Source organism: Cetorhinus maximus, chromosome 2, assembly GCF_964194155.1.
Source record: "Cetorhinus maximus chromosome 2, sCetMax3.hap1.1, whole genome shotgun sequence".
NCBI lineage: Eukaryota > Metazoa > Chordata > Chondrichthyes > Lamniformes > Cetorhinidae > Cetorhinus > Cetorhinus maximus.
In genome coordinates this window covers 170,890,514-170,915,948 of record NC_135880.1, presented here as the reverse complement: position 1 = coordinate 170,915,948, position 25,435 = coordinate 170,890,514, and the positions used below count along the sequence as shown (strand labels likewise).

Here is a 25,435-nt window from a genome sequence, read left to right as displayed (position 1 = left end):
GACAAAGCAGCCTGCTTGATTGGCACCCCATCCACCACCTTAAACATTCACTGCCTCTATCACCGATGCACAGCGGCAGCAGAGTGTACCATCTACAAGATGCACTGCAGCAACTCACTAATGGTCCTTCAACAGCACCTTCCAAACTCGTAACCTCTACCATCTAGAAGGACAAGCGCAGCAGATGCATGGGAGCATCACCACCTGTAAGTGTCCTTCCAAGCCACTCACCATACTGATTTGCAAATATATCGCCGTTCCTTCCCTGTCACCGGGTCAAAATCCTGGAACTCCCTCCCTAACAACACTGTGGGTATATCCACACCACGTGGACTGCAGTGGTTCAAGAAGGCAGCTCACCACCACCTTCTCAAGGGAAATTAGGGATGGACAATAAATGCTGTCTTAGCCAGCGAAGCCCACATCAAAGGAATGAATAAATAGAAACAAATTTGTGTAATGGGCTATTTTGTCATGAATGTAATTATCTCTGCTTTTTGAGGTTATTGGTCTATTCAGGTGCTTGCACCTACTACAGGAAGATATTTTATAAAGAGGCTATAGCAAAATTATTAATTCAATTATGTTTTTCTTTCAATCAAACAATGATAGTTTGCAATGCTATGAATAAAGCTTTGATACCTTAAAGGAAATGTTAATTAGATGTTGAGTAAATTAATTAAAGTTGCTCATTATCCACCTACTTTCCGCCCACCATTGCATATTCCTGTGGAATTTACTTGTAAGATTCAAAATCTTTGCTGTCTGTATAGAATGATAGAACCTACAAAAAAATGCAGGTGTAGATAAACTGGGCAAAAGTGTTTGTAAACCTAAAATATAAAATTGAAAATTTTGCCAATGAATAACAGATTGAGCAATGTCTGGTTAAATGTACCTGCATTTATTGCCTTATCACAACTTTGAAATGCACCTTGAAACACCATACAGTTCATGTTCTGTGTCACTCTGCTTAAATAAAAAGGCATAAAAAGACTTCTGTTTATATAGCACCAACCATGACCCCAGAACATCCCAAAGCTTGTTACAGGCGATTTCAATACTTCAGAAGGGTAATCACTGTTACAATGCATTTTGTGTGTGACTTTCATCACAAATGACCAGAACTAATGAAGGTCGGAACCAATGAAGCATTGGCAAATCTTTCTGTTCCAGGTGTTGGTAGACCTGCTGAGTTCTGTTTTTGTTAAGAGTCTTAGATAAATCTGATAAATATGTAATATCTGCTGAAAGCATTTTTGCTTACTTCAGGATTCTGATAGATTGTTGGTGAATAAAGAAAAATCAATGTTCACCTGTAATATCAGTGCCTCATCCTCTACATTCACTCATACTACAAATAGGTACCTGTACTAAAAGCCAGTGCTGCCGATACTTGATGAAGAGTTGTGCCTGAAATGTCACTTCTCTCCATAGATGCTGTGCCTGATTTGCTGAGTATTTCCAGGATTTTCTGATTTCACTGCAGACCGTCAAACACTATCTGCCATGACCCAAAACCGTACAAATTCATCATGATTATTTGAAAATGCCTATAACTTGACAAAGAAATTATGATGGTTTAGCTGTTAACCATGGCTTTATGTGTAGCATTCCCACCTCTGGGTCAGAAGCTTGTGGTTTCAAGTTCCATTCCAGAGACCTGGGCACAAAGTCTCGGCTAATATTCCAGTGCAATACTGAGGGAGTGCTGCACTGGTGGTGGTGCTATCTCTCGGATAAGACATTAAATAAAGGCACAGTCTGCCATCTCATGTAGATATTAAAGATTCCACGACATTTCTATCGAGTGAGGCAGTGCATTTTGGTCAGATAAATAAGGGGCTACTTACTCCTTGGAGAATTTAAAAAAAAAACAGGGTAAGGGCAGCAAAGGGCTTTAGGGGCACTAACACATAGGGGAGAATTTTCTCCCCGTCAGGTGGGGTTGTGCGTGGGCGGGCACAAAGCTGTTCGGCGCCCCCAATCGGCTGGGCGCCGCCATTTTACGTGGGCAGGCCAATTAAGGCCCGCCCGGCATGATGCGCACCCGGAAGCGCTGACCGCTCCCTGTGTGGGGCGGGGGGGGGGGGGGGGGGGGGGGGGGCGGGCAAGTCAGTAGTCACATGCGCTCGAAAGAGCACAGAAATCTCCCGGAGGCACAGAAGTGCCTCAGGAGGATTAGTTTTAAGTTTAAACAGTCTAATAAAGTGTTGTAAAAAAATTTATGACATGTCCCCTCATGTGAAACTGTCACACAAACTGGAACATGTGCATTAATTTTAATTAAAACATTTCTGAAAATTTTAAATCATTCATGAAACCTCATCCCACTCGTGAACGAGGTTCCATGAAAAATGCGAAGGCCGCCTGGACTCTTCGCCTGCCCGTCCAACCTTAAGGTTGGACGGGCAGCTCAACTGATTGCCTTAATTGCTATTTAAATGGCCTTAATAGACCGTTGACAATTCGGCGGGCATGTAGCTGCGAACTGAAAATCTAAATGACGCGCGGTGACGTCGGGACGTATGCCCGACGCCACCCCGCGTCCTTTTACGCCTCGGCGAGCAGACCCCACCCCCGCTCACCGAGCTGAAGCTTCTGCCCATAAATCCGTAAAATCCGAGACACAGGTTAATAAGGCCATAAAAAAAAAACAAATCACTGATGGTCATTGCTGGAGGAGTCGAATTGAAAAGCAGGTTATGTTAATTGTGCGTACAATCTTAGTAAAATCACATTTTGATTACTGCGCACAATTCTGATCTCCATATTAAAGAGATGATTGAGGCACAGCAGAAGGCACAAAAAGGAACATGGAAGGATCAGGTCACAACTGGGAGGAATTGGGACTCTTTTTTAAATTGCGTTTCCTACATTTCTGAGCTTCGTGTCATCTACAAGCTTCTAAAGGTCATGAAAAGCTTTGTATAAACGCAAGTTAATTTTAAGAAGACAGCTAAGATGTAAAAACTGTTACTGATAAATTTTATTGGAAACAGATGACCGTGCAACGTCTAGAAATTGGACCAATTAAGAGGTTGCGTAGCTAGGATTTTGTTAAGAAAAAAAATGAAGTTTTGTACAAAACCCATTTTATGTTCAACTACCTTCATTTATGCCAAGGAAATTTGATTCCAAGTTCCCACTTGTAATATTTCCACAAATGGAAGTAAAAGCTGGAGTAATATGTAATGGATAATGTCTGTTTATGTACAAAATGAATGGTCTCAAGAACTGTAAGGGAGGCACCAGAGAAAGTGCCTCACATAAAACAATAGCAACTTATTATACTCTCAGCCCAGTTTTTAATTGTGTACATAGCAAAATAAAAAGGCATTGTGGAGAATATGTATAAATACAGTAAAATTCAAGTTTTATATTTTAGCTACCTTGCTACCATTTGTGGCAGTGGGAATGAAGTTATAATTTTCCAGAATTTAAATGGGGTTAAATTACCACATCTGTTTATGTGTGGTCAGATTTTGATTTGCATATGAAAAGGATTTCTCTTCCGCCAACAATCCGAACTTATTTTAAAGGCACAATCTAAGCAATTGCAGGCAGACACTCTCGTCCAACAGTCACCCATTAAATCATCACGTGGCTCAGTCAGGCAAGAGGTGGCAAAGTTGTCCTTTTTTCATCTACCTACCTTGAACTAAGCAGAAATTTTACATGGTTGGTTGGAGATCTGAACATGACAGCTAGGAAGATTCAAAGCAGGGCACATTTCTACCTGCTTCGAGAACTTGCTAAGAGGCATTTACTGAGAACATGGGCATTTTCCAGAGTTGCACGCTAGTGCAGATCAACCCTCTCGCCCCACCACCGCTGATCCTCCCCCCACATGCAATTGTGGAAAGCTATTTCCGAGATGTACTGAAAATATCCCATAGATTGTTTAATCGAAACAGATTTTCCCAATTGCACTCAACTTGTTTATGAGCGTGACAGCACTGGGAATGCCCATGGTAAAGAAGATGGAGGGCTGCAATGAAACTAGTTACTGTGCTGTTTTGCACAAGATGGTAGATCATGTACTTTGGGCTAAGTGTAGGCACATTCTTTATTCTGTACATCCCATTGCAGATTTATTTTTCATTTTCTGCTGTGGGCGATTTAATATTTTTCCTTTTCTAAACAACCTAACAACGTATTTCTTTTTCTTTTCTAACTGCCTGCCATTTCTAAACCCCAAGATGATTGCACAGCCATCATCTTGATACTTGTTGGGACTTTAAAGTGTCAAGTCACCTTTGGTCGCCGCTGACAGCATTTTAAAATTTTATTTTTCCACCAGAAATGCAGAAAGCAAAGAAAAATGCAACCACATTTTTGGCCTCATTTTGCATGGAGTTTCTATCATTTTGGTGTACGGGTCAATATAACAAGAACAAGAGTGATGCCAACTTCAGCGGGTGGCAGGAATAGAATCAATAGAGAGAGTGAATGAATCGAACATGGGTAATAGGACTACACTTATTTGGCTTGCTCGATATCTGCAGGTGGGGAACACTGACCAAGAGATAAGAATGAGAAGAGGGAAACACTGGGCAGGATTTGGGCGGGCACGGCGGGCGGGCCCGGGAGCTTTCGTGAAACGCACCGCTGCCCTCGATCAGGCCCTGGCCGTGATTTCACACTGTTGGCCAATTAATAGCCCACCAGCGTGAATCGTGCGCTGAGAATCCTCAGCACTGCCGGGGAGGAGTGCGAGCACTGAAGTCTGTGCATGTGCAGGGGAGTGCGCACTGAAAGCTCCCTGAAGGCACAGAGCTGTCTCAGAGAGCTGAAGAATTTTACAATGAAAAATAAAGATTTTAAAAATAAGGAAAACATGCCCCCCATATGTGACTCAGTCACATGAACGGGGATATATTAAAAATGATGTTTCAAAATTATTAATTTTTTAAAAATGACTGTTGGAAACCTCATCCCACCCATGGATGAGTTTTCCCAAAAAATGCAAAGGCCACCTGGCCTATTCACCCATTCGCCAACCGCAAGGCTGGACAGGCAGCGAAAAATACAAATCAATTGCTAGTTTAATGGCCTCTTAATTGTCGGCAGGTGAGCTGCCGACTCGGGCGCATGCCCGCCGACAAAAATATCGCGCGACGCTCGCCTGACGTCAGCACGCACTATTTTACTCCTGGTCGGGTCGGGCACACGCCCGCCCATGGGATGTAAAATTCTGCCCAGTAAGCGCATTCCAGTCACTGGGGAAAAAATGTGGAAGGGGCAGGATACCAGTGTCAAAGTAAAACCGAAAAACTTACACATGAATCATCAATAATGACTGAGTTGGAATTAAAGCTACATCATTAACCAGGCATTTCGTTATGGACTTTTTGCAGTGATAACAGCAATCAAAAAGAAACGAGCAAAGATTTAATGGTGACCATTTTAATTTTAAGTAATAGTTCAAGATAAGCATTACTGGATAGCTGCCCACTATAAACCTCTCTCTATTTTCCTTCGCATTGAGTTCATCTATGTTATACTATCACCAAAAGTCAAAATCACCTTGATGTTTAAATAATGTGTGTGCATCATATCCCATGGAGAAACAGTAAGTTCTTGTAAAAGGTTGTGATGATGACTAAGAGATCAGTAAAGTTGGCTGCCCTCACATGCAGGTAGAGAATCACTGAATCATAGAATCTAAGAGCACAAAAGCAATTCAGCCTTTTGTGCTTCTGCTGGCTCTTTGAGAGCTGCCCAATTTAGTCCTACGTCCCAGGTTTTTCCACATAACCCTTCAAATTAATCCTCTTGAAACACATAAGCTTTTCAGGAGTGATCAACACAAATCAACAAGATCAGAAGCTAAGGATGAGATACAGCCAGATTCCATTGTTAAGGCTTCATTTCTAAGCCTAATATGGGGAGCGAGCTTGCAATCAATTCTTAATGGGACCTGACTCTGTAAATGCTGGACACCATCCCTACTGGTTGCTGATGAATCTTGTGCTAGTTGTGAGGATAATTGACCCATAGCATCTTATGATACCTCTTAGAAATGGTCAAAGCATTGAATAAACAATGAAAATGTCAAACCTGTTATATAGGCACTCAGATTAGCCATTTTTTGCATAGCAAGTTCTATGTCGTGTCCTGGGTCCAACCATCTTCAGTTGCTTCATCAATGACCTTCCTTCCATCATAAGGTCAGAAATGGGGATGTTTGCTGATGATTGGACAATGTTCAGCACCATTCGAGACTCCTCAGATACTGAAGCAGCTCATGCCAAAATACAGCAAGACCTGGGCAATATCCAGGCTTGGACTAGCAAGTGGCAAGTAACATTTGTGCCACACAAGTGCCGTATCCAAAAAGAGAGAATCTAACCATCGCCTCTTGACATTCAATGGGATTACCATCGCTGAATCCCCCCAGGATGTTGATAGTGAGGTTACCATTGACCAGAAATTTAACTTGGCTAACCACATAAATACTGTGGCTACAAGAGCAGGCCAGAAGCCAGAATCCTGCAGTGAGTCACTCACCTCCTGACGCCCCCAAAGCCTGTCCACCATCTATAAGTCAGGAGTGTGATGGAATACTCTCCACTTGTCTGGATGAGTGCAGCTCCAACAACACTCAAGAAGCTTGATACCATCCAGGACAAAGCAGCCTGCTTGATTGGCACCACATCCACAAACATTCACTCCCTCCACCACTGATGAACAGTGGCAGCAGTGTGTACCATCTACAAGGTGCATTGCAGCAACTCACCAAAGCTCCTTAGACAGCATCTTCCAAACCCACGACCACTACTGTCTAGAAGAACAAGGGCAGCAAATAAATGGGCACACCGCCACCTGGAAGTTCCCCTCCAAGCCACTCACCATCCTGATTTGGAAATATATCGCCATTCATTCACTGTCGCTGAGTCAAAATCCTGGAACTCCTTCCCTAACAGCACTGTGGGTGCACCTACACCACAGGGACTGCAGTGGTTCAAGAAGGCAGCTCACCACCACCTTCTTTTAGGGGTGGCCAATAAATGCTGGCCCAGCCAGCGATGCCCACATCCTGTAAATTAATAATAATAAAAAAGAACAGCCATGACAGAGAATATCGAAATGAATATATTAATACTGCTACAGGTTCTTCTAGCCTTCAAGGTTTCCTTCTAACTGTTTCTGGAAGGATTGATAAATTATGCTTTTAGTTCATTCTGCTAAAGGGAGATTAGGTAGGTGCTTGATGGCCAGCACAGACATGATGGGCCAAAGGGCCTGTTTCTGTGCTTTATAACTCTATGATCTTGACCCAAACATCAGGAGAACTTTCGGATTTGTTTAGAACAGTGTTGAGGGATTCCTTATAACCTGAACCTCTCCAGAATGGGCAGATAGTTACCTCCCTGAAGAAAAGCACCTTTTAACAATGTAGAACTTCCTTGTGAGTAGTTGGTATAAGGTACGGCATCAAACGCCATGATACTGAGCTAAAGTTTAGACTTGAGGCCAAAGTGCAACAACTGGTGCCAACTGAGACGTGCTGACACACAAAATAATAAAAAAAAAATCAGTGCTTAGCCAGGATTCCTTAATGTTTAATACATTTGAAAGTAGTAGAGGGAGTAATTTAGCTCTCCACATTCTGAAATAAATGGAATTTAAAATATTCTGGCAGCTCTTCTGGAGAAAAATAACTCCTCATAAAAAATGCAGTGCGGTAACTGTCAGGAGCTGAGTTCAAATTTCATTGTGAAGCCATGTTTCAAACTTTTAAGGTTGAGGAAACAGAAGACAAAAAACATCAGAAAACATGGAATTGGGAGAAGCCCATTCAGCCCATCAAACCCACTGAATCCACAAACCATGTACAATTTTTGCAGCTCATGTTTTGATGGATTTGACCCAAGGAATGCTCTGCAAAGTTTCACCCTGGCCCCCAGAGAGAAACTAGCAAATCTCCAGAATGTCCAATCTTCTGTTCTTAATTGTTCTTTCAAAGTCTGTTGGCCATTCCTTGGGCGATTGTATAGCCAGTTCCCTATATTTAAACTGTTCAAAATCATTGGGGATAGGAATAAACCAAAGATTGTTATTTTCCATAACGCTGTAAATCCTTGTTTAAAAAATGGTGACATGCACATTGTACATAACAGAGATGCAGCTCCCATATTTAGTTAATGTTTCTATGCTTCTGAGGGGACCAAAAGAAGCACAAAGAGAGAAGCGGAAAGCATGCCCGTCTGTTTGCAGTCTACTTTAGTAAGGACTCTGCATGGGCCTAGATTGAATATCTGGCACACTAATCCTAGAATAGAAACTTAGCATAAACTATAGTTTTCATGTTTGACTCTTTTTTTCTGATTTCTGCTTGTGAAGCTCCCCATCACATTTCCATATTCCAGAATATACTTTTTGCCCACTGATTTTGTGGAATGATTTGCAATTAGTAATCACATTCCAATTCTATTTTGAGTTTTTGTTCTTTTTTTTTAGATATGCCAATCTACAAATGCCAGTCCTCTGATGCTACATACTGATTGAGGACTGTTCCCATCGAAGCCATTTAGTTGCCAGTTATTCAATGGCAGATGCATTGTAAAAACCGAGCCCGTTTAGCTGATCATCTCTCATCATTGCTGCCTATTGTGAGACTGCAATGCAGGCATAGAGAAAGGAGAGCCCAGATTGTTATCAAATACACATTTTTGAAGCAGTGCAGCTAACTTTCAAGGCAACTATGAGCCTTACCTGTTGCATTCAAATTCTGTGACTAAGATGGGAAGGGTTTTTATCCAAAATTGCAACACAATGAATTCAGTGAATTGAATGGATTCAATTTACATCAGTCCAGAAACATTCAGAAGGAAGCTTTGCAGGCTGGAAGAACCTATAAAAGTATCAACGTATTCATTTCAATGTTCTCCCTCACTGGGTGAGTGAGTGGTTGGGTGGGTGTGTTGGGTGCACAGGTGAGTGGGTGGTGGATTTTGGAGTAGGTCGTCGGGTTGCGGTGGGGGGCGTAGTCTGGTCGGGTCAGGGGGGATTAGTTGGTTTGGGGAGGTCAAGTTTGGGGCTTAGTCAAGTCAGGGGTTGTTGTGGGAGAGAGTCGGGTTGGGAAAGTGTAGTCGGGTTGGGGAGTCAGTGCGGGGGGTAATCAGGTCAGGTCGTTGGAAGTAGTCAGGGGGTCTTTTTTCATTCTTTCACAGGATGTGGATGTCGCTGGCTCAACCAGCATTTATTTCCCACTCCTCGTTGCCCTCGGGAAGGTGGTGTTGAGCTGCCTTCTTGAACCACTGGAGCCCATGTGGTGTAGGCACACCCACAGTGCTGTTAGGGAGGGAGTTCCATGGTTTTCGTCCAGCGATAGCGAAGGAACGGTGATATAGTTCCAAGTCACGATCATATGTGGCCGAATGGGAACTTCCAGGTGGTGGTGTTGCTATGCATCTGCTGCCCTTGTCCTTCTAGGTGGTAGAGGTTGCGGGTTTGGAATGTGCTGGAAGGAGCCTTGATGAATTATTGCAGTGCATATTGTAGATGGTACACACTGCTGCCACTGTGTATACATGGAGGAGGGAGTGAATATTTAAGGTGGCGGATGGGTGCAAAGCAAGTGGACTACCTGGATGGTGTTGAGCTTCTTGAGTGTTGCTGGAACTACACTATCCAGTAAGTGGAGAGTATTCCATCACAATCCTGACTTGTGCCTTGTTGATTGTGGACAAGTTTTTGGGAGTTAGGAGGTGAGTTACTCACCGCAGAATTCCCAGCCTCTGACCTGCTCTAGGAGCCACCATATTTATATGGCTAGTCCAGTTCAGATTCTGGTCAATGGTAACCCTCAGGATGTTGATAGTGGGGGATTCATTGATGGTAATACCATTGAATGTCAAGGGGTGATGGTTAGATTCTCTCGTGTTGAAGCTGGTCATTGCCTGACACTTGTGTAGTGTGAATATTACATGCCACTTGTCAGCCCAAGCATGGAGGTTGCCAAAAGGTCTTGCTGCATTTGGACATGGACTGCTTCAGTATCTGAGGAGTTGCAAATGGTGCTGAACATTGTACAATCATCAGTGCACACCTCCACTTCTGACCTTATGATGGAAAAAAGGTCATTGATGAAGCAGCTGAAGCTGGTTGGGCCTAAGATAATACCCTGAGGAACTCCTGCAGTGATGTCCTGGATCTGAGATGATTAACCTCTAACAACCACAACCATCTTCCTTTGTGCTAGGTATGACTCCAACCAGTGGGGAGTTTTCCCCCTGATTCCCATGGACTCCAAGTTTGCTAGGGCTCCTTGATGCCAAACGTGGTCAAGAGCTGCCTTGATGTCAAGGCCAGTCACTCTCTGGAGTTCAGCTCTTTTGTCCATGTTTGGACCAAGGCTGTAATGAGGTCAGGAGCTAAGTGACCCTGGTGGAACCTAAACTGATAGTCTGTAAGCAGGTTATTGCTAAGTAAGTGCCGCTTGATGGCACTGTTGATGACCCCTTCCATCACGTTACTGATGACCGAGAGTAGACTGATGGGCTGGTAATTGTTTGGGTTGGATTTGTCCTGCTTTTTGTGTACAGGTCATACCTGGGCAATTTTCTTCACTGCCAGGTAGATGCCAGTGTTGTAGTTGTACTGGAACAGCTTGGCTAGGGGTGCAGCAAGTTCTGGAGCACAGGTCTTCAGTACAATTGCTGAATATTGTCAGGGCCAATAACCTTTGCAGTATCTGGTGCCTTCAGCTGTTTTTTGATATCAAATGGAGTGAATCAAATTGGCTGAAGACTGGCATCTGCGATGCTGGGGACCTCCGGAGGAGGCTGAGATGGATCATCCACTCGGCATTTCTGCTGAAGATTGTGCAAATGCTTCAACCTTATCTTTTGCACTGATGTCCTGGGCTCCTCGGTCATTGAGGATGGGGATATTTGTGGAGCCTCCTCCTCCAGTGAGTTGTTTAATTCACCATTCATGACTTGATGTGGCAGGACTGCAGAGCTTGGATCTGATCCATTGGTTGCACATTCACTTAGTCTATAAATTGCTGCTTATGCTGTTTGGCATGCAAGTAGTCCTGTGTTGTGGCTTGACCAGGTTGACACCTCATTCTTAGATATGCCCAGTGCTACCCCTGGCATGCTCTCCTGCACTCTTCATTGAACCAGTGTTGATCCCCTGGTTTGGTGGTAATGGTAGAGTGGGAGGATATGCCGGGCCACTAGGTGACAGATTGTCATTGAGTACAATTCTGCTGCTGCTGATAGTCCACAGCCCCTCGTTGTTGCTCAGTTTTGAGTTGCTTAGAATTATGCAGGATGACCCTGAAAGTGACACCCTGCGTGGACAAAACATGATTCTCCAATGCATGTTTTAGTGAGAGAACACATTAGATTTTTAACACAAAAACTGCGAGTGATAATAGCACAGTTCATATTTCATGTAATCAGAACCCCATTGTTGTTTGGTATCAATTAATTACAGTGGCGTCCCTGAAAACAGTTATTTATTTATCAGACGGTTGCCATTTAAGATTGTATTTAGATTCAACTGATTGGCGCTTGGGTTTCATGTGGACTCCAGCAAACAGGAAACTATTCAAGGTCTTCAATGCAGAACCATTTTTAGGTAGGGGAATTGTATCGTGAATTTTTAACTCGTCAGCTCAGATTGAAACGCGCGTGTATTTAGAGGAGACGGGAGCAGCTGGTAAACAGGGGAAATGGGTTACGAGTTTGCCTTGCCTCTGTGAAATCAAATCCTCACAGCTGCTTACAACGCTGATGATAAGAATTCCTCTCAGGAGCCGTATCCTGACTGGTTAGATTGAAATCAGGAAAGCCTAGGAGCTTTTCAGAAAGCACTGCCATGGTGGCTGTTTTTTATTTTTTATTCTTTTGCAGATCGTGAGAAGGCAGAACTATCTTCAGCTCCCAAAAGTTCATTTCAAATTACCAACAGTTAGGAGAAAATAGGGGTCACTGTGGTGGAGAGCTGAAGGAAATTGTATCGAATTTCATTGGCGATGTACCTTTTTGGATTTGGCGAAGAGTCATTTTGTTTGTGCTGAAATAATGTCATGAAGTTGATGGGTTTTGTTTGTAGAAAGTAGTCACTATTTTTTACATAGCAAGAAGCAACACTATTTCTGACAAATCAGAATGGAAAGGAAGCTCTTGAGTATATGGAGTATGAAACACATTGTGGGAAGCTCACTGTCAACTTACGGTATGTACAAGCAGAACTGGACGATGTAATGAACCGCAATGATGTTTTCTCCCAATTGGGATGTCATTCCAAGCTTAACCTGAGGATGAGATAAAGAAAGCCTCGAGTCCTTGTTGGTTAAAAGGATCTTACTAAACAAAAGAAATCTGGGTGTCTCAACCTGCTTACTGGTGAATACAAGTACCCAGGGAAGAGACCTTTAATACTCTTTCGAGTTATCAACAGTCACAGATTGCAACTCTTTTCGAGTACAATCACAGTTCTTGGTTTCCGGGAGTGGGACATGAACCCACAACCCTCTGATTCAAAGGCAAGGGTGCTATGAACTGAGCCACAGCTGACACCTCAAGAGACCTTTAATGTTGGACTGACATTACCAGTTTCAATCATGAGACCAAATGAATAAGGTTAATGCTGGCATGATAGTGACTTATTAATGAAGCACACTGTCATTAATGCATAAATTGGCTAGCAGGTTTGGGTGATGAAGAGATAATCTGAAACAACAACAACTTATATTTATGTAGCACCTTTATGAATAGTCCCAAAGCATTTCACAGGAGCTTTAAAAAACATGACACCAAGCCACAAACCAGATATTAGGTCAAAGGACCAAAAGCTTGGTCAAAAAGATAGGTTTTAAGAAGTGTCTTAAAGTGGGAAAGCAAGGTAGACAGGCAGAGGGGTGCAGGGAGGGAATTCCAGAGCTTGGGGCCTGTGCAACTAAAGGCACAGTCACCAATGGTGGAACCATTATGTTTGGGAATGTACAAGAGGCCAGAATTAGAGGAGCACAGGTATCTCAGAGGGTTGTGGGGTTGGAGAAAATTGCAGGGAGGGTTTTGAAAACAAAGATTTAGAATTTTAAAATCAAGACATTGCTTGACCAGGAGCCGATGTTGACCATCAAACACAGGGGTGATGGGGGAAGGGGACTTGCTGTGAGTTAAGACATGGGCAGCAGAATTTTGGGTGACCCAAGTTTAGCACGGTAGAATGTAGAAGGCCATCCAGAAGTGTGTTGGAATAGCCGAGTCTAGAGGTAACTCAGGCATGGATGAGGGTTTCGCAGCAGGTGAGCTGAGACAGAAGCAAAGTTGAGCAATATTATGGAGGTGGAATAGATGGCATGAATATGAGGTTGGAAGCTCACCTCAGGATCAAATATGACACCAAGGTTGCAAACAGACTAGGAGTTGTAAATCTCCAGAATTTGCTGGTTGACTTATGCCACTCTGCTATTTGCTTTGTGCAAACAGCATCTCCCCCTTAGGGCGGGAGTTTCCAAGCATCGTTGTGGGCGGGGGAAGGAAAATTTGGAGAGCGGCCAATAAAATGTTCCTGTCCCGCCCACAATGTTGCTTGCTGCTGGCAGGGCCGGATACTCCCGCCCTGAGGGCGAGATGCTGTTTGCACAAAGCAAGTAGCAGAGTGGTAGAAATCAACCAGCAAATTCTAGAGATTTGCAACTAATGCCTACTAAGGCCTTCAGTCTTCCTGTTATTTTTAAAAACGTGCTGAGTTTTCATATTAATTGTCCATTAGCTGCAGAAATTTGCAGCTGGTAATTAAGAGCTTAAATACACTTGCATAGAGATATATAACACAGAAACAGGCCATTCAGCCCAACTAGTCCATGCTGGCATTTGTGCTCCACTTGAGCCTCATCCCATCTTTTTTCATCTAAACCTACAAATGTAGCCATCTATTCCCTCAAATGCTTATTTGACTTCCCCTGAAACGCAACTATACTCCTCCTCCTTCAGGTACCATCCCCTAAGGGGGCATTGGTGACCATGGACTAAATTGGATTGGTCCATAATTAAGCTTGGCAAAGTGTAACAGTGGTTTGCTATTGCCTTCTGCAGTATGGCTGACCAGGAAACTCCTGCTCTTTCCTGCCTGTCATCAGGCGTATCGGAAGGATTTACAGGCTGATAGTCAACCTGTTTGGTCAGGTTAAGAACTGTGGCCATCAAGTCCTGAATTGGGACTTGAACCTGGAGCTTCTGACCCAGAGGTAAGAACGCTACCATTGTGCCACAAGATCTCCTTTTTGCATCTGTACTATTTGCTTCAAACACTCCCTCTGGTAGCGAGTTTCACATTCTTACCACTATTTGGATAAAACCGTTTCTTCTGAATTCACTATTAGATTTCTTATTGACTATCTTATGTTGATGGTCACTAGTTATGCTCTTACCCGCAAGAGAAAACATTCTCTCTGTATCCATTCTATCCAAACCTTTAATTTTAAAAGCCTCTATTAGGCCACTCTTCAGCCTTCTTTCTTCAAGAAAAAAGTGACCCAGCCTGTTGATCCTTTCCTGATATGTATACCTGCAGATTTCTAAGATCATCCTTATAAATCTTCTCTGCACCCTCTCCAGAGTCTGTGTATCATTTTTATAATATGGCAACATGGTAGATGTTAATATTAATGACAGGGTCAACATTAAAGCAATGCCAATCAACTTCTCTGGCCCAGAAAGAGAACAAATTTGGTTGTCGATTAATTTTTGCATGCAGTCAATTCTTCTCAGAGATTATAGATTTTTAAAAATGTTTCTTTTCTATCTTGTTATTTTCTCTCTCTTTTAATCCAATCTCTTGTTCCCTCTATTTTTGCACCTGCTTTGGCTCCAATTCTCCCACTTTAATTCAGAAAGGATAATTTTGCTCTTGACCCTTGTTTCTTCAATTAGTTCTGTTACATATTATTGTCAGCTCATTCAATCCCTTGAGGGCAATTGAATAACCAAAGGTAGCATTTCCAAGATAAATCCCGGTCTGATCTCTCCCTGACCCCCTGAGGTAATCAAGAAAACCTGCAGGAGATCAGTCTAATGTTTCAATCTGTTCAGATTGAAGAGCGCTCAGCTCATACATGCTTGTTTTCTATATATGACAGATATCTTAATGCTCCAAGGAATGCAATAAAGTGCTCCACAGAGGATTTGATCACCTATATCAGTCTTTATCCTGCAGTCTTCAATTCTGTTCTTAACCAAACATTCATCCAGCTCGTCTTTAAAGGACTGTTTGACTTAGCATCAAGTGCTACTGCTGGGAGAGTGTTTTATATATCCAATCCTCTGTTGGGAGAACATTTGCTGCTAATATTTAGTTTCATTTCCAGATTGTTGATTTTGTCTTGCCATTCTGAGGTTACAGTCAAAGGTAAATAATCCTTGTTAAATACACTCCTCGGCATTTGAAAGATTGGAATCATGTGGCCTATTTTTTTTCTCCCATAAAGCTGATAAATTAATTTCTGTCAACCTCACTTCAAAAGTCAGGAACCCTACAAGAGGTCCTCCATCTCCTCTCTGACTCCCTCTGAACCCAGCTTCTAATTATTCGAATAATGCTCCTCAATGCTGTGCTAGCTAGCATCATCAAATGCCCTCTTCAAAACTACTGGGATCATTCCTTCCTTAAAAAGCTCACCCTTGACTCTTTCATTCTCACTAACTATCCTCACCCAATCTCTAACCTATCCTTCTTATCGATGGTTCTCAAATGTGTTGTTGCCTACAAGTCAATGCCAACCACACCCTGTGCAAATCCCTTCAGGCTGATTTCTGTTACACTTGTAGCACCAAGATCTCTGTGGTCAAATTTACCAACAATATCTTATAGCACGTTATCCTTCCTTTACTCCTTTGGCAACCGTTAATATGGTTTGTCACGTCACTTCCTCCCAATTCCCCCCTATATTCCAGCTCCATGGCATAATTCCTTTGTGGCGCTGTTGCCTGCCCTAACATAGCCAGTATGTTTCCTGCAATGGTCACTTCCATACCTGCGTGCTTCTATCAGGCCAAGCTCCATGGCTTCATCCCTGGACCCAACTTATTTCTCATTACATGCTAACTCTTGGCAACATTATCTGTGAAGGTAGAGTTAGTTTCCAGCTGTACACAGTACCTTGAGTCCAAGGGGGAATTTTAAAGACTTAAAAATCAGATTGCTGTCCCCACCCTGGCTCCAACCGTTCACTTCTGGCTTCAACTGAGGCTGGTAGGTGAACAGGCAGCCAATCTGATTCAAGGAGGCAGACTGGTGCTTTAAACATATTAATGTGGTTTTGTGCCTTATTGTCTTTCAGTTTTTCAACTTGAGCTCTGGTAATGAACCTCAGGGAACCCAGCAGCTGTATCCAGGCAGAGTCAGTGGATTAAGGAGGTGAGAGCTTTACGCATACATCCTAGATTCAGCGTGTCTGTCTGAGGATCCTCTGTGATCAGGAACCCATGAGGCTCCCAATTGCCTCTCCTCATACCTTCAACCTCCCTACTCACCAGGCCTCAGACTTCCTCTGCCACCAGGCTTCTGATCTTTCCCCTCCACCACCAGGCTTCCGATCTCCTTGCCCCCCCAACTCCCTCCTGCTTCGCCCACCATGAGAACCCAGGATTGGTAGTCCACTCACTCCAACACAACCAGATCTGCACTGCTCGCATCTTAACCCATCTCAGGTCCTATTCATTCATCACCCGACTTTGCTAACTTGTGCTGTGATAAGTTGTCATAAACCACCAAGCAAAACTAAAGCATCTGAACCCTTTTTTTTTCACATGCTTAAGTTTTGTTAAAGCATGGTTTTCATTCTTGTTAGAATCAGAGTACCACACGGAAGGCAACCATTCGACTCATTGATTCCATGCTGGCTCTCAGCAAGTGCAACTCAGCTAGCCCCACTGCCCTGCCCTTTCCAGAGTAAATTTTTAAAAAATCTCTTCAGATGATTATCCAATAACCTTTTGAAAGCCACCATGGAATTTGCCTCCTCCACACCCTCAGGTAGTACATTCCAGATTCTAAACACTTGCTGAATAAAAAATAAATTCCTCATGTCGATTTTGGTTCTTTTGCCAACACCTTACATCAATGTCCTCTGTTTCTGGACATTTTGTCAATGGGAACAGTTTCTCTCTACCTTCTCTGCCCAGGCTCCTGATTTAGAATACTGGAAGCTTAGAAGCTTCCAACAACAACAGCACCATTGCAATACCTTAGGCATGGCAAAATATTCCAAAAGTAATCCTAATAAGACAACTATTACCTATATGTTTTGCTGTTGTCTGCGATTTAGTAGGCGTCACTAAAACAATTAAAATTACTATAAAGAAAAATTCTAAAGGGAGGACCCATGGTCCGTGATTAACTAAGGAAATTAAGAAAAGCATCAAACGTAAGGGGAAAGCGTATAATGGTGTAAAGATGAGTGGCAGGTCAGATGATTAGTCAGAATATAAAGAATGGCAGAGAATAACCAAAAGGTTAATAAAAAGGAATAAGAAATTAGAGTATGAGAGGAAGCTAGAAATTAAAAATGGATAGCAAGGGTTTCTACAGGCATTTAAAAAGGAAAAGAGTAAGTAAAGTGAGTGTTGGTCCTCTAGAGAATGACAATGGGGAGTTAATAGTAGATAATAAGGAAATGACAGGTGAAATTAACAAATATTTTGCTTCTCTCTTCACTATAGAAATGCAAAAAACATTCCAGTAATAGCTATAAATCAGGAGGTGGGAGGGAGAGGGGAACTTCGTGAAATTACAATCACTAGGGAAGCGGTACTGAACAAATTGATGGAGCTGTGGGCTGACAAGTTTTCTGGTCCCGATGGGCTACATCCTAGGGCCTAAAAATAGGTGCCTAATGAAGTAGCAGATGCATTGGTGTTACTGATCCAAAAATTCCTAGATTCTGGAAAGTTTCCATTAGACTAGAAAGTAGCAAATATAACCCGTCTATTCAAGAAGGGAGGGAGGCAGAAAACAGGAAACTATAGGACGGTTAGTTTGACGTCTGTCATGGGGAGGGTGTTAGAATCAATCATTAAGGAGGTTATTGCTGGGCACTTAGAGAAACGCAAATTAATCAGGAAGAGTCAACATGGTTTTGTGAAAGGGAAATCATGTTTAACCAATTTATTGGAGTTCTTTGAAGGAGTAACAGGTAACGTGGATAAAGGGGAGCCCATAGACGTGCTGTATTTGGATTTACAAAAGGCATTTGATAAGGTGTCACATCAAAGGTTATTGCAGAAAATAAAGGCGCATGGTTTAGGAGGTAGCATATTAGCTTGGATAGAAGATTGGCTGGCAGAGAACAGAGAGTATGCAAAATGGGTCTTTTTCTGATTGGCAGGATATGACGAGTGGAGTCCCGCAGGGGTCTGTGCTTGAGCTTCAACTTCTTACAATTTATATCAATGACTTAGATGAGGGGAGTGAAGGCATGATAGCTAAATTTGTAGATGACACAAAGATAGGTAGGAAAGTATGTTGTGAAGAGGACATAAGGAGGTTGCAGATGGATATAGATAGGTTGAGTGAGTGGGCAAAAATATGGCAGATGGAGTATAATGTGGGAAAATGTGAAGTTGTTCACTTTGGCAGGAAGAATAAAAAAACAGAGTATTACTTAAATGGAGAACAGCTGCAGAATTCTGAGCTGCAGATGGATCTAGATGTTCTCGTGCACGAGTCACAAAAAGTTAGTATGCAGGTACAGAAAGTAATTAAGAAGGCTAATGGTATGCTATCCTTTATTATGAGAGGGATTGAACATAAAAGTTAGGATGTTATGCTTCAATTATACAGGGTATTGGTGAAACCACATCTCAAATATTATGTGCAGTTTTGGTCTCCTTATTTAAGGAAGGATGTAAATGTGTTGGAGGCGGTTCAGAGGAGGTTTACTAGATTTGTACCTGGAATGAGAGGATATGTCTTATGAGGAAAGGTTAGACAGACTGGGCTTGATTCCACTGGAGTGTAGGAGAGTGAGAGGTGAATTTATTGAAATTTATAAGATCCTGAACAGTATTGACAAGGTGGACGTGGAAAGGATGTTTCCTCTTGTGGGTGAGTCCAGACCTAGGAGGCACTGTTTTAAAATTAGGGGTTGCCCTTTTAGGACAGGGTTGAGGAGAATTTTTTTCTGTCAGAGGATTGTGCGACTTTGGAACTCTCTGCCATAGAAGGTGGTGGAAGTGGGATTATTGAATATTTTTAAGGTGAAGGTAGATAGATTCTTGTTAGGCAAGGGAATCAAAGGTTATCAGGGGTAGATGGGGATGTGAAATTCGCAACACAAACAGATTAGCCATGATCTTAATGAATGGTGGAGCAGGCTCGAGCAGCCGAATTGCCTAGTTCAGTCCTATTTCTTATGTTCACATGTCCATACGTAACTGCTGTTGATCAATGCTGGGTTCAAAGATTAAGGCGAGACAGGCATTTGTTAAGTTACTTGGTTCTGCTGCTAATATTCTAGCCTGTGTCTGACAGGTTACTGGGATTGGCATTAAGTAAAACACTGTTACATATCCTTGTCACCTCGTCAGTCATTGTATCAGATAAGACCAATTGCAGTAAGTAAAACATCATTACATGTCCGACTAATCTGACATTTTCCTCACATTTTAATAAATCACTGCTGTACCCCTGCATATTGCGTATTCAGAGAGAGTGCCCAGAGTCACAAAACCATCAAAGGCTTGTCACGCATTATTGCTTCATTAAAACCTGCGTGCATGCTGGCACTTTCAATTCAGGGCTGACAGGATGCTTGAGGCAGTCAGGAGTATTCTCCAAACTCGCTTGCTCAACGGCCTGCACACGGATTAGCAGATAAACTTCGAGACTGGCTGAACATTTGTTTTTTTCTAAGTGTAAAAATGTACCCTTAATTCTTTGTTCCTTGGATTTTCTTGGATTTAATGGACAGCTTGTGTTTTCAATCCTGGGAGGAGAGAGGAAGAGGATAGGAGGGTTACTGTTTGCGGACACTGACAAAGTAGTAAGGACTGGAATATCCGGATATCTGGGATTGAAATTGGAAGTTTTGTTTTTGTTCGTTCATGGGATGTGGGCGTCACTGGTTAAGCCAACATTTATTGCCCTTGAGAAGGTGGTGGTGAGCAGCCTTCTTGAACCACTGCAGTCCATCTTTTGTAGGAACGCCCACAGTAATGTTAGGAACAGAGCTCCAGGATTTTGACCGAGCGATAGTGAAGAAATCATATGATATTAGTAAGAAACCCATTATTTATTTTGTGCTCTGCTGCTACTATTTTAATAAAAGTATTAGTCCATGAGTTAGCAACTTGTTGTGTGGTTGACAGAAATTTCGTAGAAACAAGTTCGCACATTCATTATGAATATTGTACTGTGTGATTCAAACCCTTTGTTTTAAACATGAAGCTGGAAAATTTAATAGCTGCTGTCTTCCAAATGATACGTGTTAATTTTCAACATGTCATGATGTTGTCATGTAAGCGCAAGTAACTTCAGTGTAATCCGGAGGGAATGCTGTCCTTTGGAGGTGCTATAAAATGGAGCCTTATCTGACTGCTCAGCGAATGCGAGGGATCCTAAGAATATTAGATATTTGGAATTCTGTCCAGCAAAAGATTTTGGATGCTGGGACAGCTGGAGTTTTCAAGATTGAGTTTTTTTGTTAGGTAAGGGATAGGGGGCTACAATAGGTAAATGGAGTTGAAATAGAGATGAGCCATGATCTGCTTTAATGGCAGAGCAAGCTCAATGTCTAAATGACCTAGGCTTTTCTTATGTTCCCAGCACCTTTCAAAGAATACTGGAGTTTTCTCCTGGAGTCCTCAACAGTTTTTCTCCCTCAATCATTGCTACCAAAAGCAGATTATCTGATGATTTATTCATTTGCTGTTGGTGAGATGGTTGCTGCGCAAAAATGCCTGCCACATTTACTCGCTTAACAATCATCATTACTTTTGTAATATGCCTTTAAGGGGTTGCAGCATGCCATCACTAGAAGGGAAGTGTGTCATGTGATCCAGCCTCAGTTTCACTTTGGCTTGTGAGCAGAACACAGCACACACAGCTCTGCTGCTGATGCCTTCAAAATTTCAGTCTTTGTGTAAATGTTCCTATGTGCATAGTCTTAACAAAGAAACCCATAATGTGTTTACACAACCCTTTATGAGTGATTGATGACTTTATATCATTATGAAAACACAACGTGCTGTTTAGCAATGCCAAACAGCTGGCAGCAGGGTTAAATACAGGTACGGCATGGTGTGCAACCTTAGAAAAAGCTACATGGCATGAACCAACCCTTGACATTTTGGTCAGACTACAAAGATTTTGCAGCATCGAAGAGTGTTGAAATCACAGAACAGCTTTGAAGACACGGTGCTGGGATAATACTCAAGGGAAGAGCTGGTAAGTGGACGGATCCCTGGTGGTGCAATTGCAGTGCATAGCCTGTCAGTTTAGTGAGTGGGACAGTGCATTGAGAGGACCAGCACAGAGTTAGCTCAGTCAAGAAAGGCGAGTGAGGGAGAGTCAAATAAAAACAAAAAAAAATCGGGTGAGAGAAGTTTGTGCTTATAACAGGTGGAGCTTCGGAGTGACACTCATCCCAGATACTATAGGAGAATGAAGGTCAAAGGGATATTGTCAAAACATCCACAAATTTCCCCAGTTTGAACTGGGATACAGCTGGCCTATTATCTGTATTCAAATTGTTTAACAATGTACAGAGCTATGGTTTCCTGATTTTCCTGATTCATGTATGTCTGAACCAGACATGCAAGCCATAAAATTTCACCTAGCAACAGGGAATGAAGGTGTACACAGGCTGAACACATCAGGATTAACAAAAGAAGAGCTAAACGGTCCCCTAATGTGGACTACATTGGAAAAATTATTAATTTTTGACTAAAGTGAGGCCATGTGAGACAGAAGTGGCTGAATAACAGGGAAAGTGTTACACATGTTCTCACCTTTTTACCTCCTCCCCTGTTCACGCTGCAAGCATGACCCCTAGCTTCTAGTGGCCTGTCACTTTATTTCTCCACCTTGCTCTCATGCTGACATTTCCATCCTTGGCCTGCTACGCTGTTGCAGTGAAGCTCAATTTAAGCTGAAGGACCAGCACCTCATCTTTTTCAATTAGGCACGTTACAACCTTCCAGGCTCCACATTGAGTTCAACACATTGACTGTAAACTCTGTTCTCTCTTTTTGTTTCCTTTTCTTTGCACGTTTTGGTTTTTTTCTTCTTTTCGCTTTCAGAGAGTAGCACACCTGCTCTTGCCCTATCCTCATTCCCTTTGGCTCTGTAGGACAAATTCTTCTGTCATTCAATCTCTCCTGTCTTCCATCCTATCACAGACGTTTTGCCCTTGTCCCTCCCACTCCTTGCTCAAAACATATTACATCTCTAGCTTTTTCCGAGTTCTGATGAAAGGTCATCGATCTGAAAAGGTAACTCTGTTTTTCTCTCCATTGATGCCTGCCTGATTTACTGATAAATATTTCCAGCATTTTCCGTTTTTATTCCATATTTCCAACATCCACACTATTCTGCTTTTCCACTTTCTCAACAGGCCATTAAAACATCTAAACTAAGCAATGGGCCATGCATTGCTGCAGAAGAACAAATTGAGAGCAGATCTGCCACCATTCGACTTCACACAAATACTGATGGGATTTTTCTTTCTGAACTCACTATTAATTATCCTGATGGTCATAAGAAATTCAGACGAGCTTAGTCCTCTGGCAGAACTAGTTAAACTTTTTCACAACAACTGATTGGCTTTCAGTGTCGTATGACCAAATTACGTAGGTCTCACATTAAGTTGCCATTTGGCTAAATTATTATTGAATTTTTTCCTTAGCGCGAGAAAAAAAAGTGAAGCAGTGTCTGTGGCTTGAAAAACTTATGTTGCCAGCTTTATGATTCTTCATATGATCCTATTAATGTGGAGAGAAGATTCGGTGGTAATGATTGTATATTGACTTTTTCTATCCACAATTCCACATTTAAAAAGGCAGTTTATTAAAAGAAAAGGGCCAAATGGCATTTCAGTACTTTACAGCCAAGAAAGAGTAAAATAATGGTTATCAGACAAGCTCATAATTTGGTCCTTAGAATGATGTATCATTTTGCGGAGAATTTCTATAGCTCAAAGAAAATGTGACAAAACAACATGAAATTGTTTATAGGTGTTCCCTCTGTTGTCCAAAAGTTTGAAATGGTATTGGAACAGCTAGAAGTCAATGCCACAACACTGATTTCAGTAACATAGATGGTACTGAGGCATTTTGCAATAAATCCACTATTATTGCAACTGGAGAAGGTCGGGGAGAGTGTGTATATCAAGTTGCACTAGCCCAAGACCACAATGAGGTCTGGAGGGTATCGCCATCACTTTATTGGTGTAGCTGAAGTGTAAGCTACAAAAAGTACATGCAGGTTATCTGAACTTCTTTCTCTTGTTCTTCCTAAATTTTAACTAAGCCACTCTACACATTCATCCTCTGTTTTGTTTCCAAGTACGACAGAAACACAACTGATTTTTTTTCTAGAATCTTAAAATTTGTGGAACCCTTCACTTTTTCCCACCGGTCTGCCCTTCCTCCTCCAACTAATGATCTTGAAAACTCAATGTTTCACAGCACCTGAGAGAGGCAGCTGTTGCTAAGTGGGTAGCACACTTCCCTCTGTATTACAAGGTTCCAGTACAGAATTGAGGGAATGTTGCAGGTACTGTCTTTTGGCTGAGGTATGAAACCAAAGAACAGTCTGCCTTCTGAGGTGGGTATAAAAGTTGTTTGAAGTTCGCCCTGGTTTTTCCTAGTCAATATTTAGCACTCAACCAACACCACAGCTTTACCTAGTCATTGTTTCATTGCTGTTTGTGTGAGCTTGCTGTGAGAAATTTGGTTGCCATGCCTCCTACATTAAAACAATTACTACACTTTGCAGACAGCAGATGTCATGATTCTGCCATTCGCACCTCCTCTAGACACATCTTTGGTTTCTTTACTTGACCCATAACCACTTCCTTTGGCTTAGCACCATGAAAGCTTTTGTCATTTAATCTCTCCCACCCCTCCACACCATCATGTACTTTCCCTTTTGCTCTTCATCCCACCCTCCAACTCTCCTCTTCCACTTGCTGGAAACTTGTTACATTCCTAACTTTTCCCAGCTCTGATGAAAGTTCACCGGCCTGAAATATTAACTGCTTTTCTCTCTCTGCATACGCTGCCGGACCTGCTGAGTGGCTCCAGCATTTCACTTTTTACTTCAAAGGTAGTTCAATGGATACAAATCTTCCCAAAGTTGGGAAAGGTGCCATGTAAATGCAAACCTTTCTTTCTTTAACCTCAGTTGTGATGAAGAATTTCTGGCACCTGCTCCCTTCGGAGAGGTGTCATAACTCATTGGAGAATGAATTTGGCTGTGTGTTCTGTGCTAGTGTCAATGAAAGCCCCAGTAAATATATGGACTATTCATGAAGGGCGACACTCCTAGGCTCTGACCTTTTGAAGGATTACTTACATAGGTCTCACAGATAGAACAAAGCATGTGTTCTCTTCATTTAATATATTCACACCTAGCATCAGAAGCTACTTGCATAGCCAGAGAGTGGAACTTTGAAGGCAAAAAATACACTGAAATGTCTAGACATCTAAAAGACCAAATGGACATGTGGATTTAAGCCTCACACAAATTGAATTCTGCTTGATCTTTAAAAAAAGACATTTATGGTTGATGTTGTGTTCAATCAGCGCAATGTGCAAATAATCAGATTGACACAACCTTCTCAGTAAATAGAATGGAAGTTGGATGGTTTATACAGATTCTTTTTCACGGCTTCTCTTCCTCCCACCTAAGTGTGATTACAGTCTCAGACTGAGGCTGGCAAAGAACTGCCAAAACTTTCTGGGCAGGATTTTCCACTCATGGTGCGGGTGCCTGCCTGACACCCTCGAGCGTGAAATAGCACACGGTGATGTCGGCAAGCGTCCCGATGTCACAGGGCACTCACGCGATATTTCGCTCGGCAGGCGCATGCAAGAGCTGGCAGCGCACCGGCGGACAGTTAAGAGGCCTATTAGGGCCATTAATCAATTAATTAAGCTGTATTTTCTGCTGCCCGTCCAACGTTACAGTTGGTGGGCGGGCGAATCGGCCAGGCGGCCTTTGGACTTTTGAGGAAACCTCATCCACGGGCGGAATGAAGTTTCCGTAATCAAATTTCAAAAAGGATAAAAATGTTTTGACACAATTTTTATTATGTTTATGTTCCTGTGAGTGAGTCCTATGCGGGGACATTTTTTTTCAGATTTTCAAGATCTTTATTTTTGATGTTAAAGTGCTTCAGCTCCCTCAGGAAGCTCTCGGCCTTCAGGGAGCTTTCAGTGCGTGATCCCCCTGCCCCTGCACTGAC

The 25,435-nt window shown here is 42.4% G+C and overlaps 1 long non-coding RNA gene across 1 annotated transcript in view; it reads right to left on the bottom strand.

Annotated features, from left to right (window-relative positions):
• Window positions 1–1,368: 1,368 nt before the first annotated feature.
• The window catches only part of LOC144690773 (uncharacterized), a 287,279-nt gene continuing 263,212 nt past the window's right edge, over window positions 1,369–25,435 (bottom strand). The window contains exons 4-5 of the long non-coding RNA XR_013578958.1: window positions 19,896–19,954; window positions 1,369–1,483 (exon numbers count right to left, since the gene is read on the bottom strand). This is a non-coding gene — a long non-coding RNA (uncharacterized LOC144690773). The remainder of the gene's footprint in view (window positions 1,484–19,895; window positions 19,955–25,435) is intronic.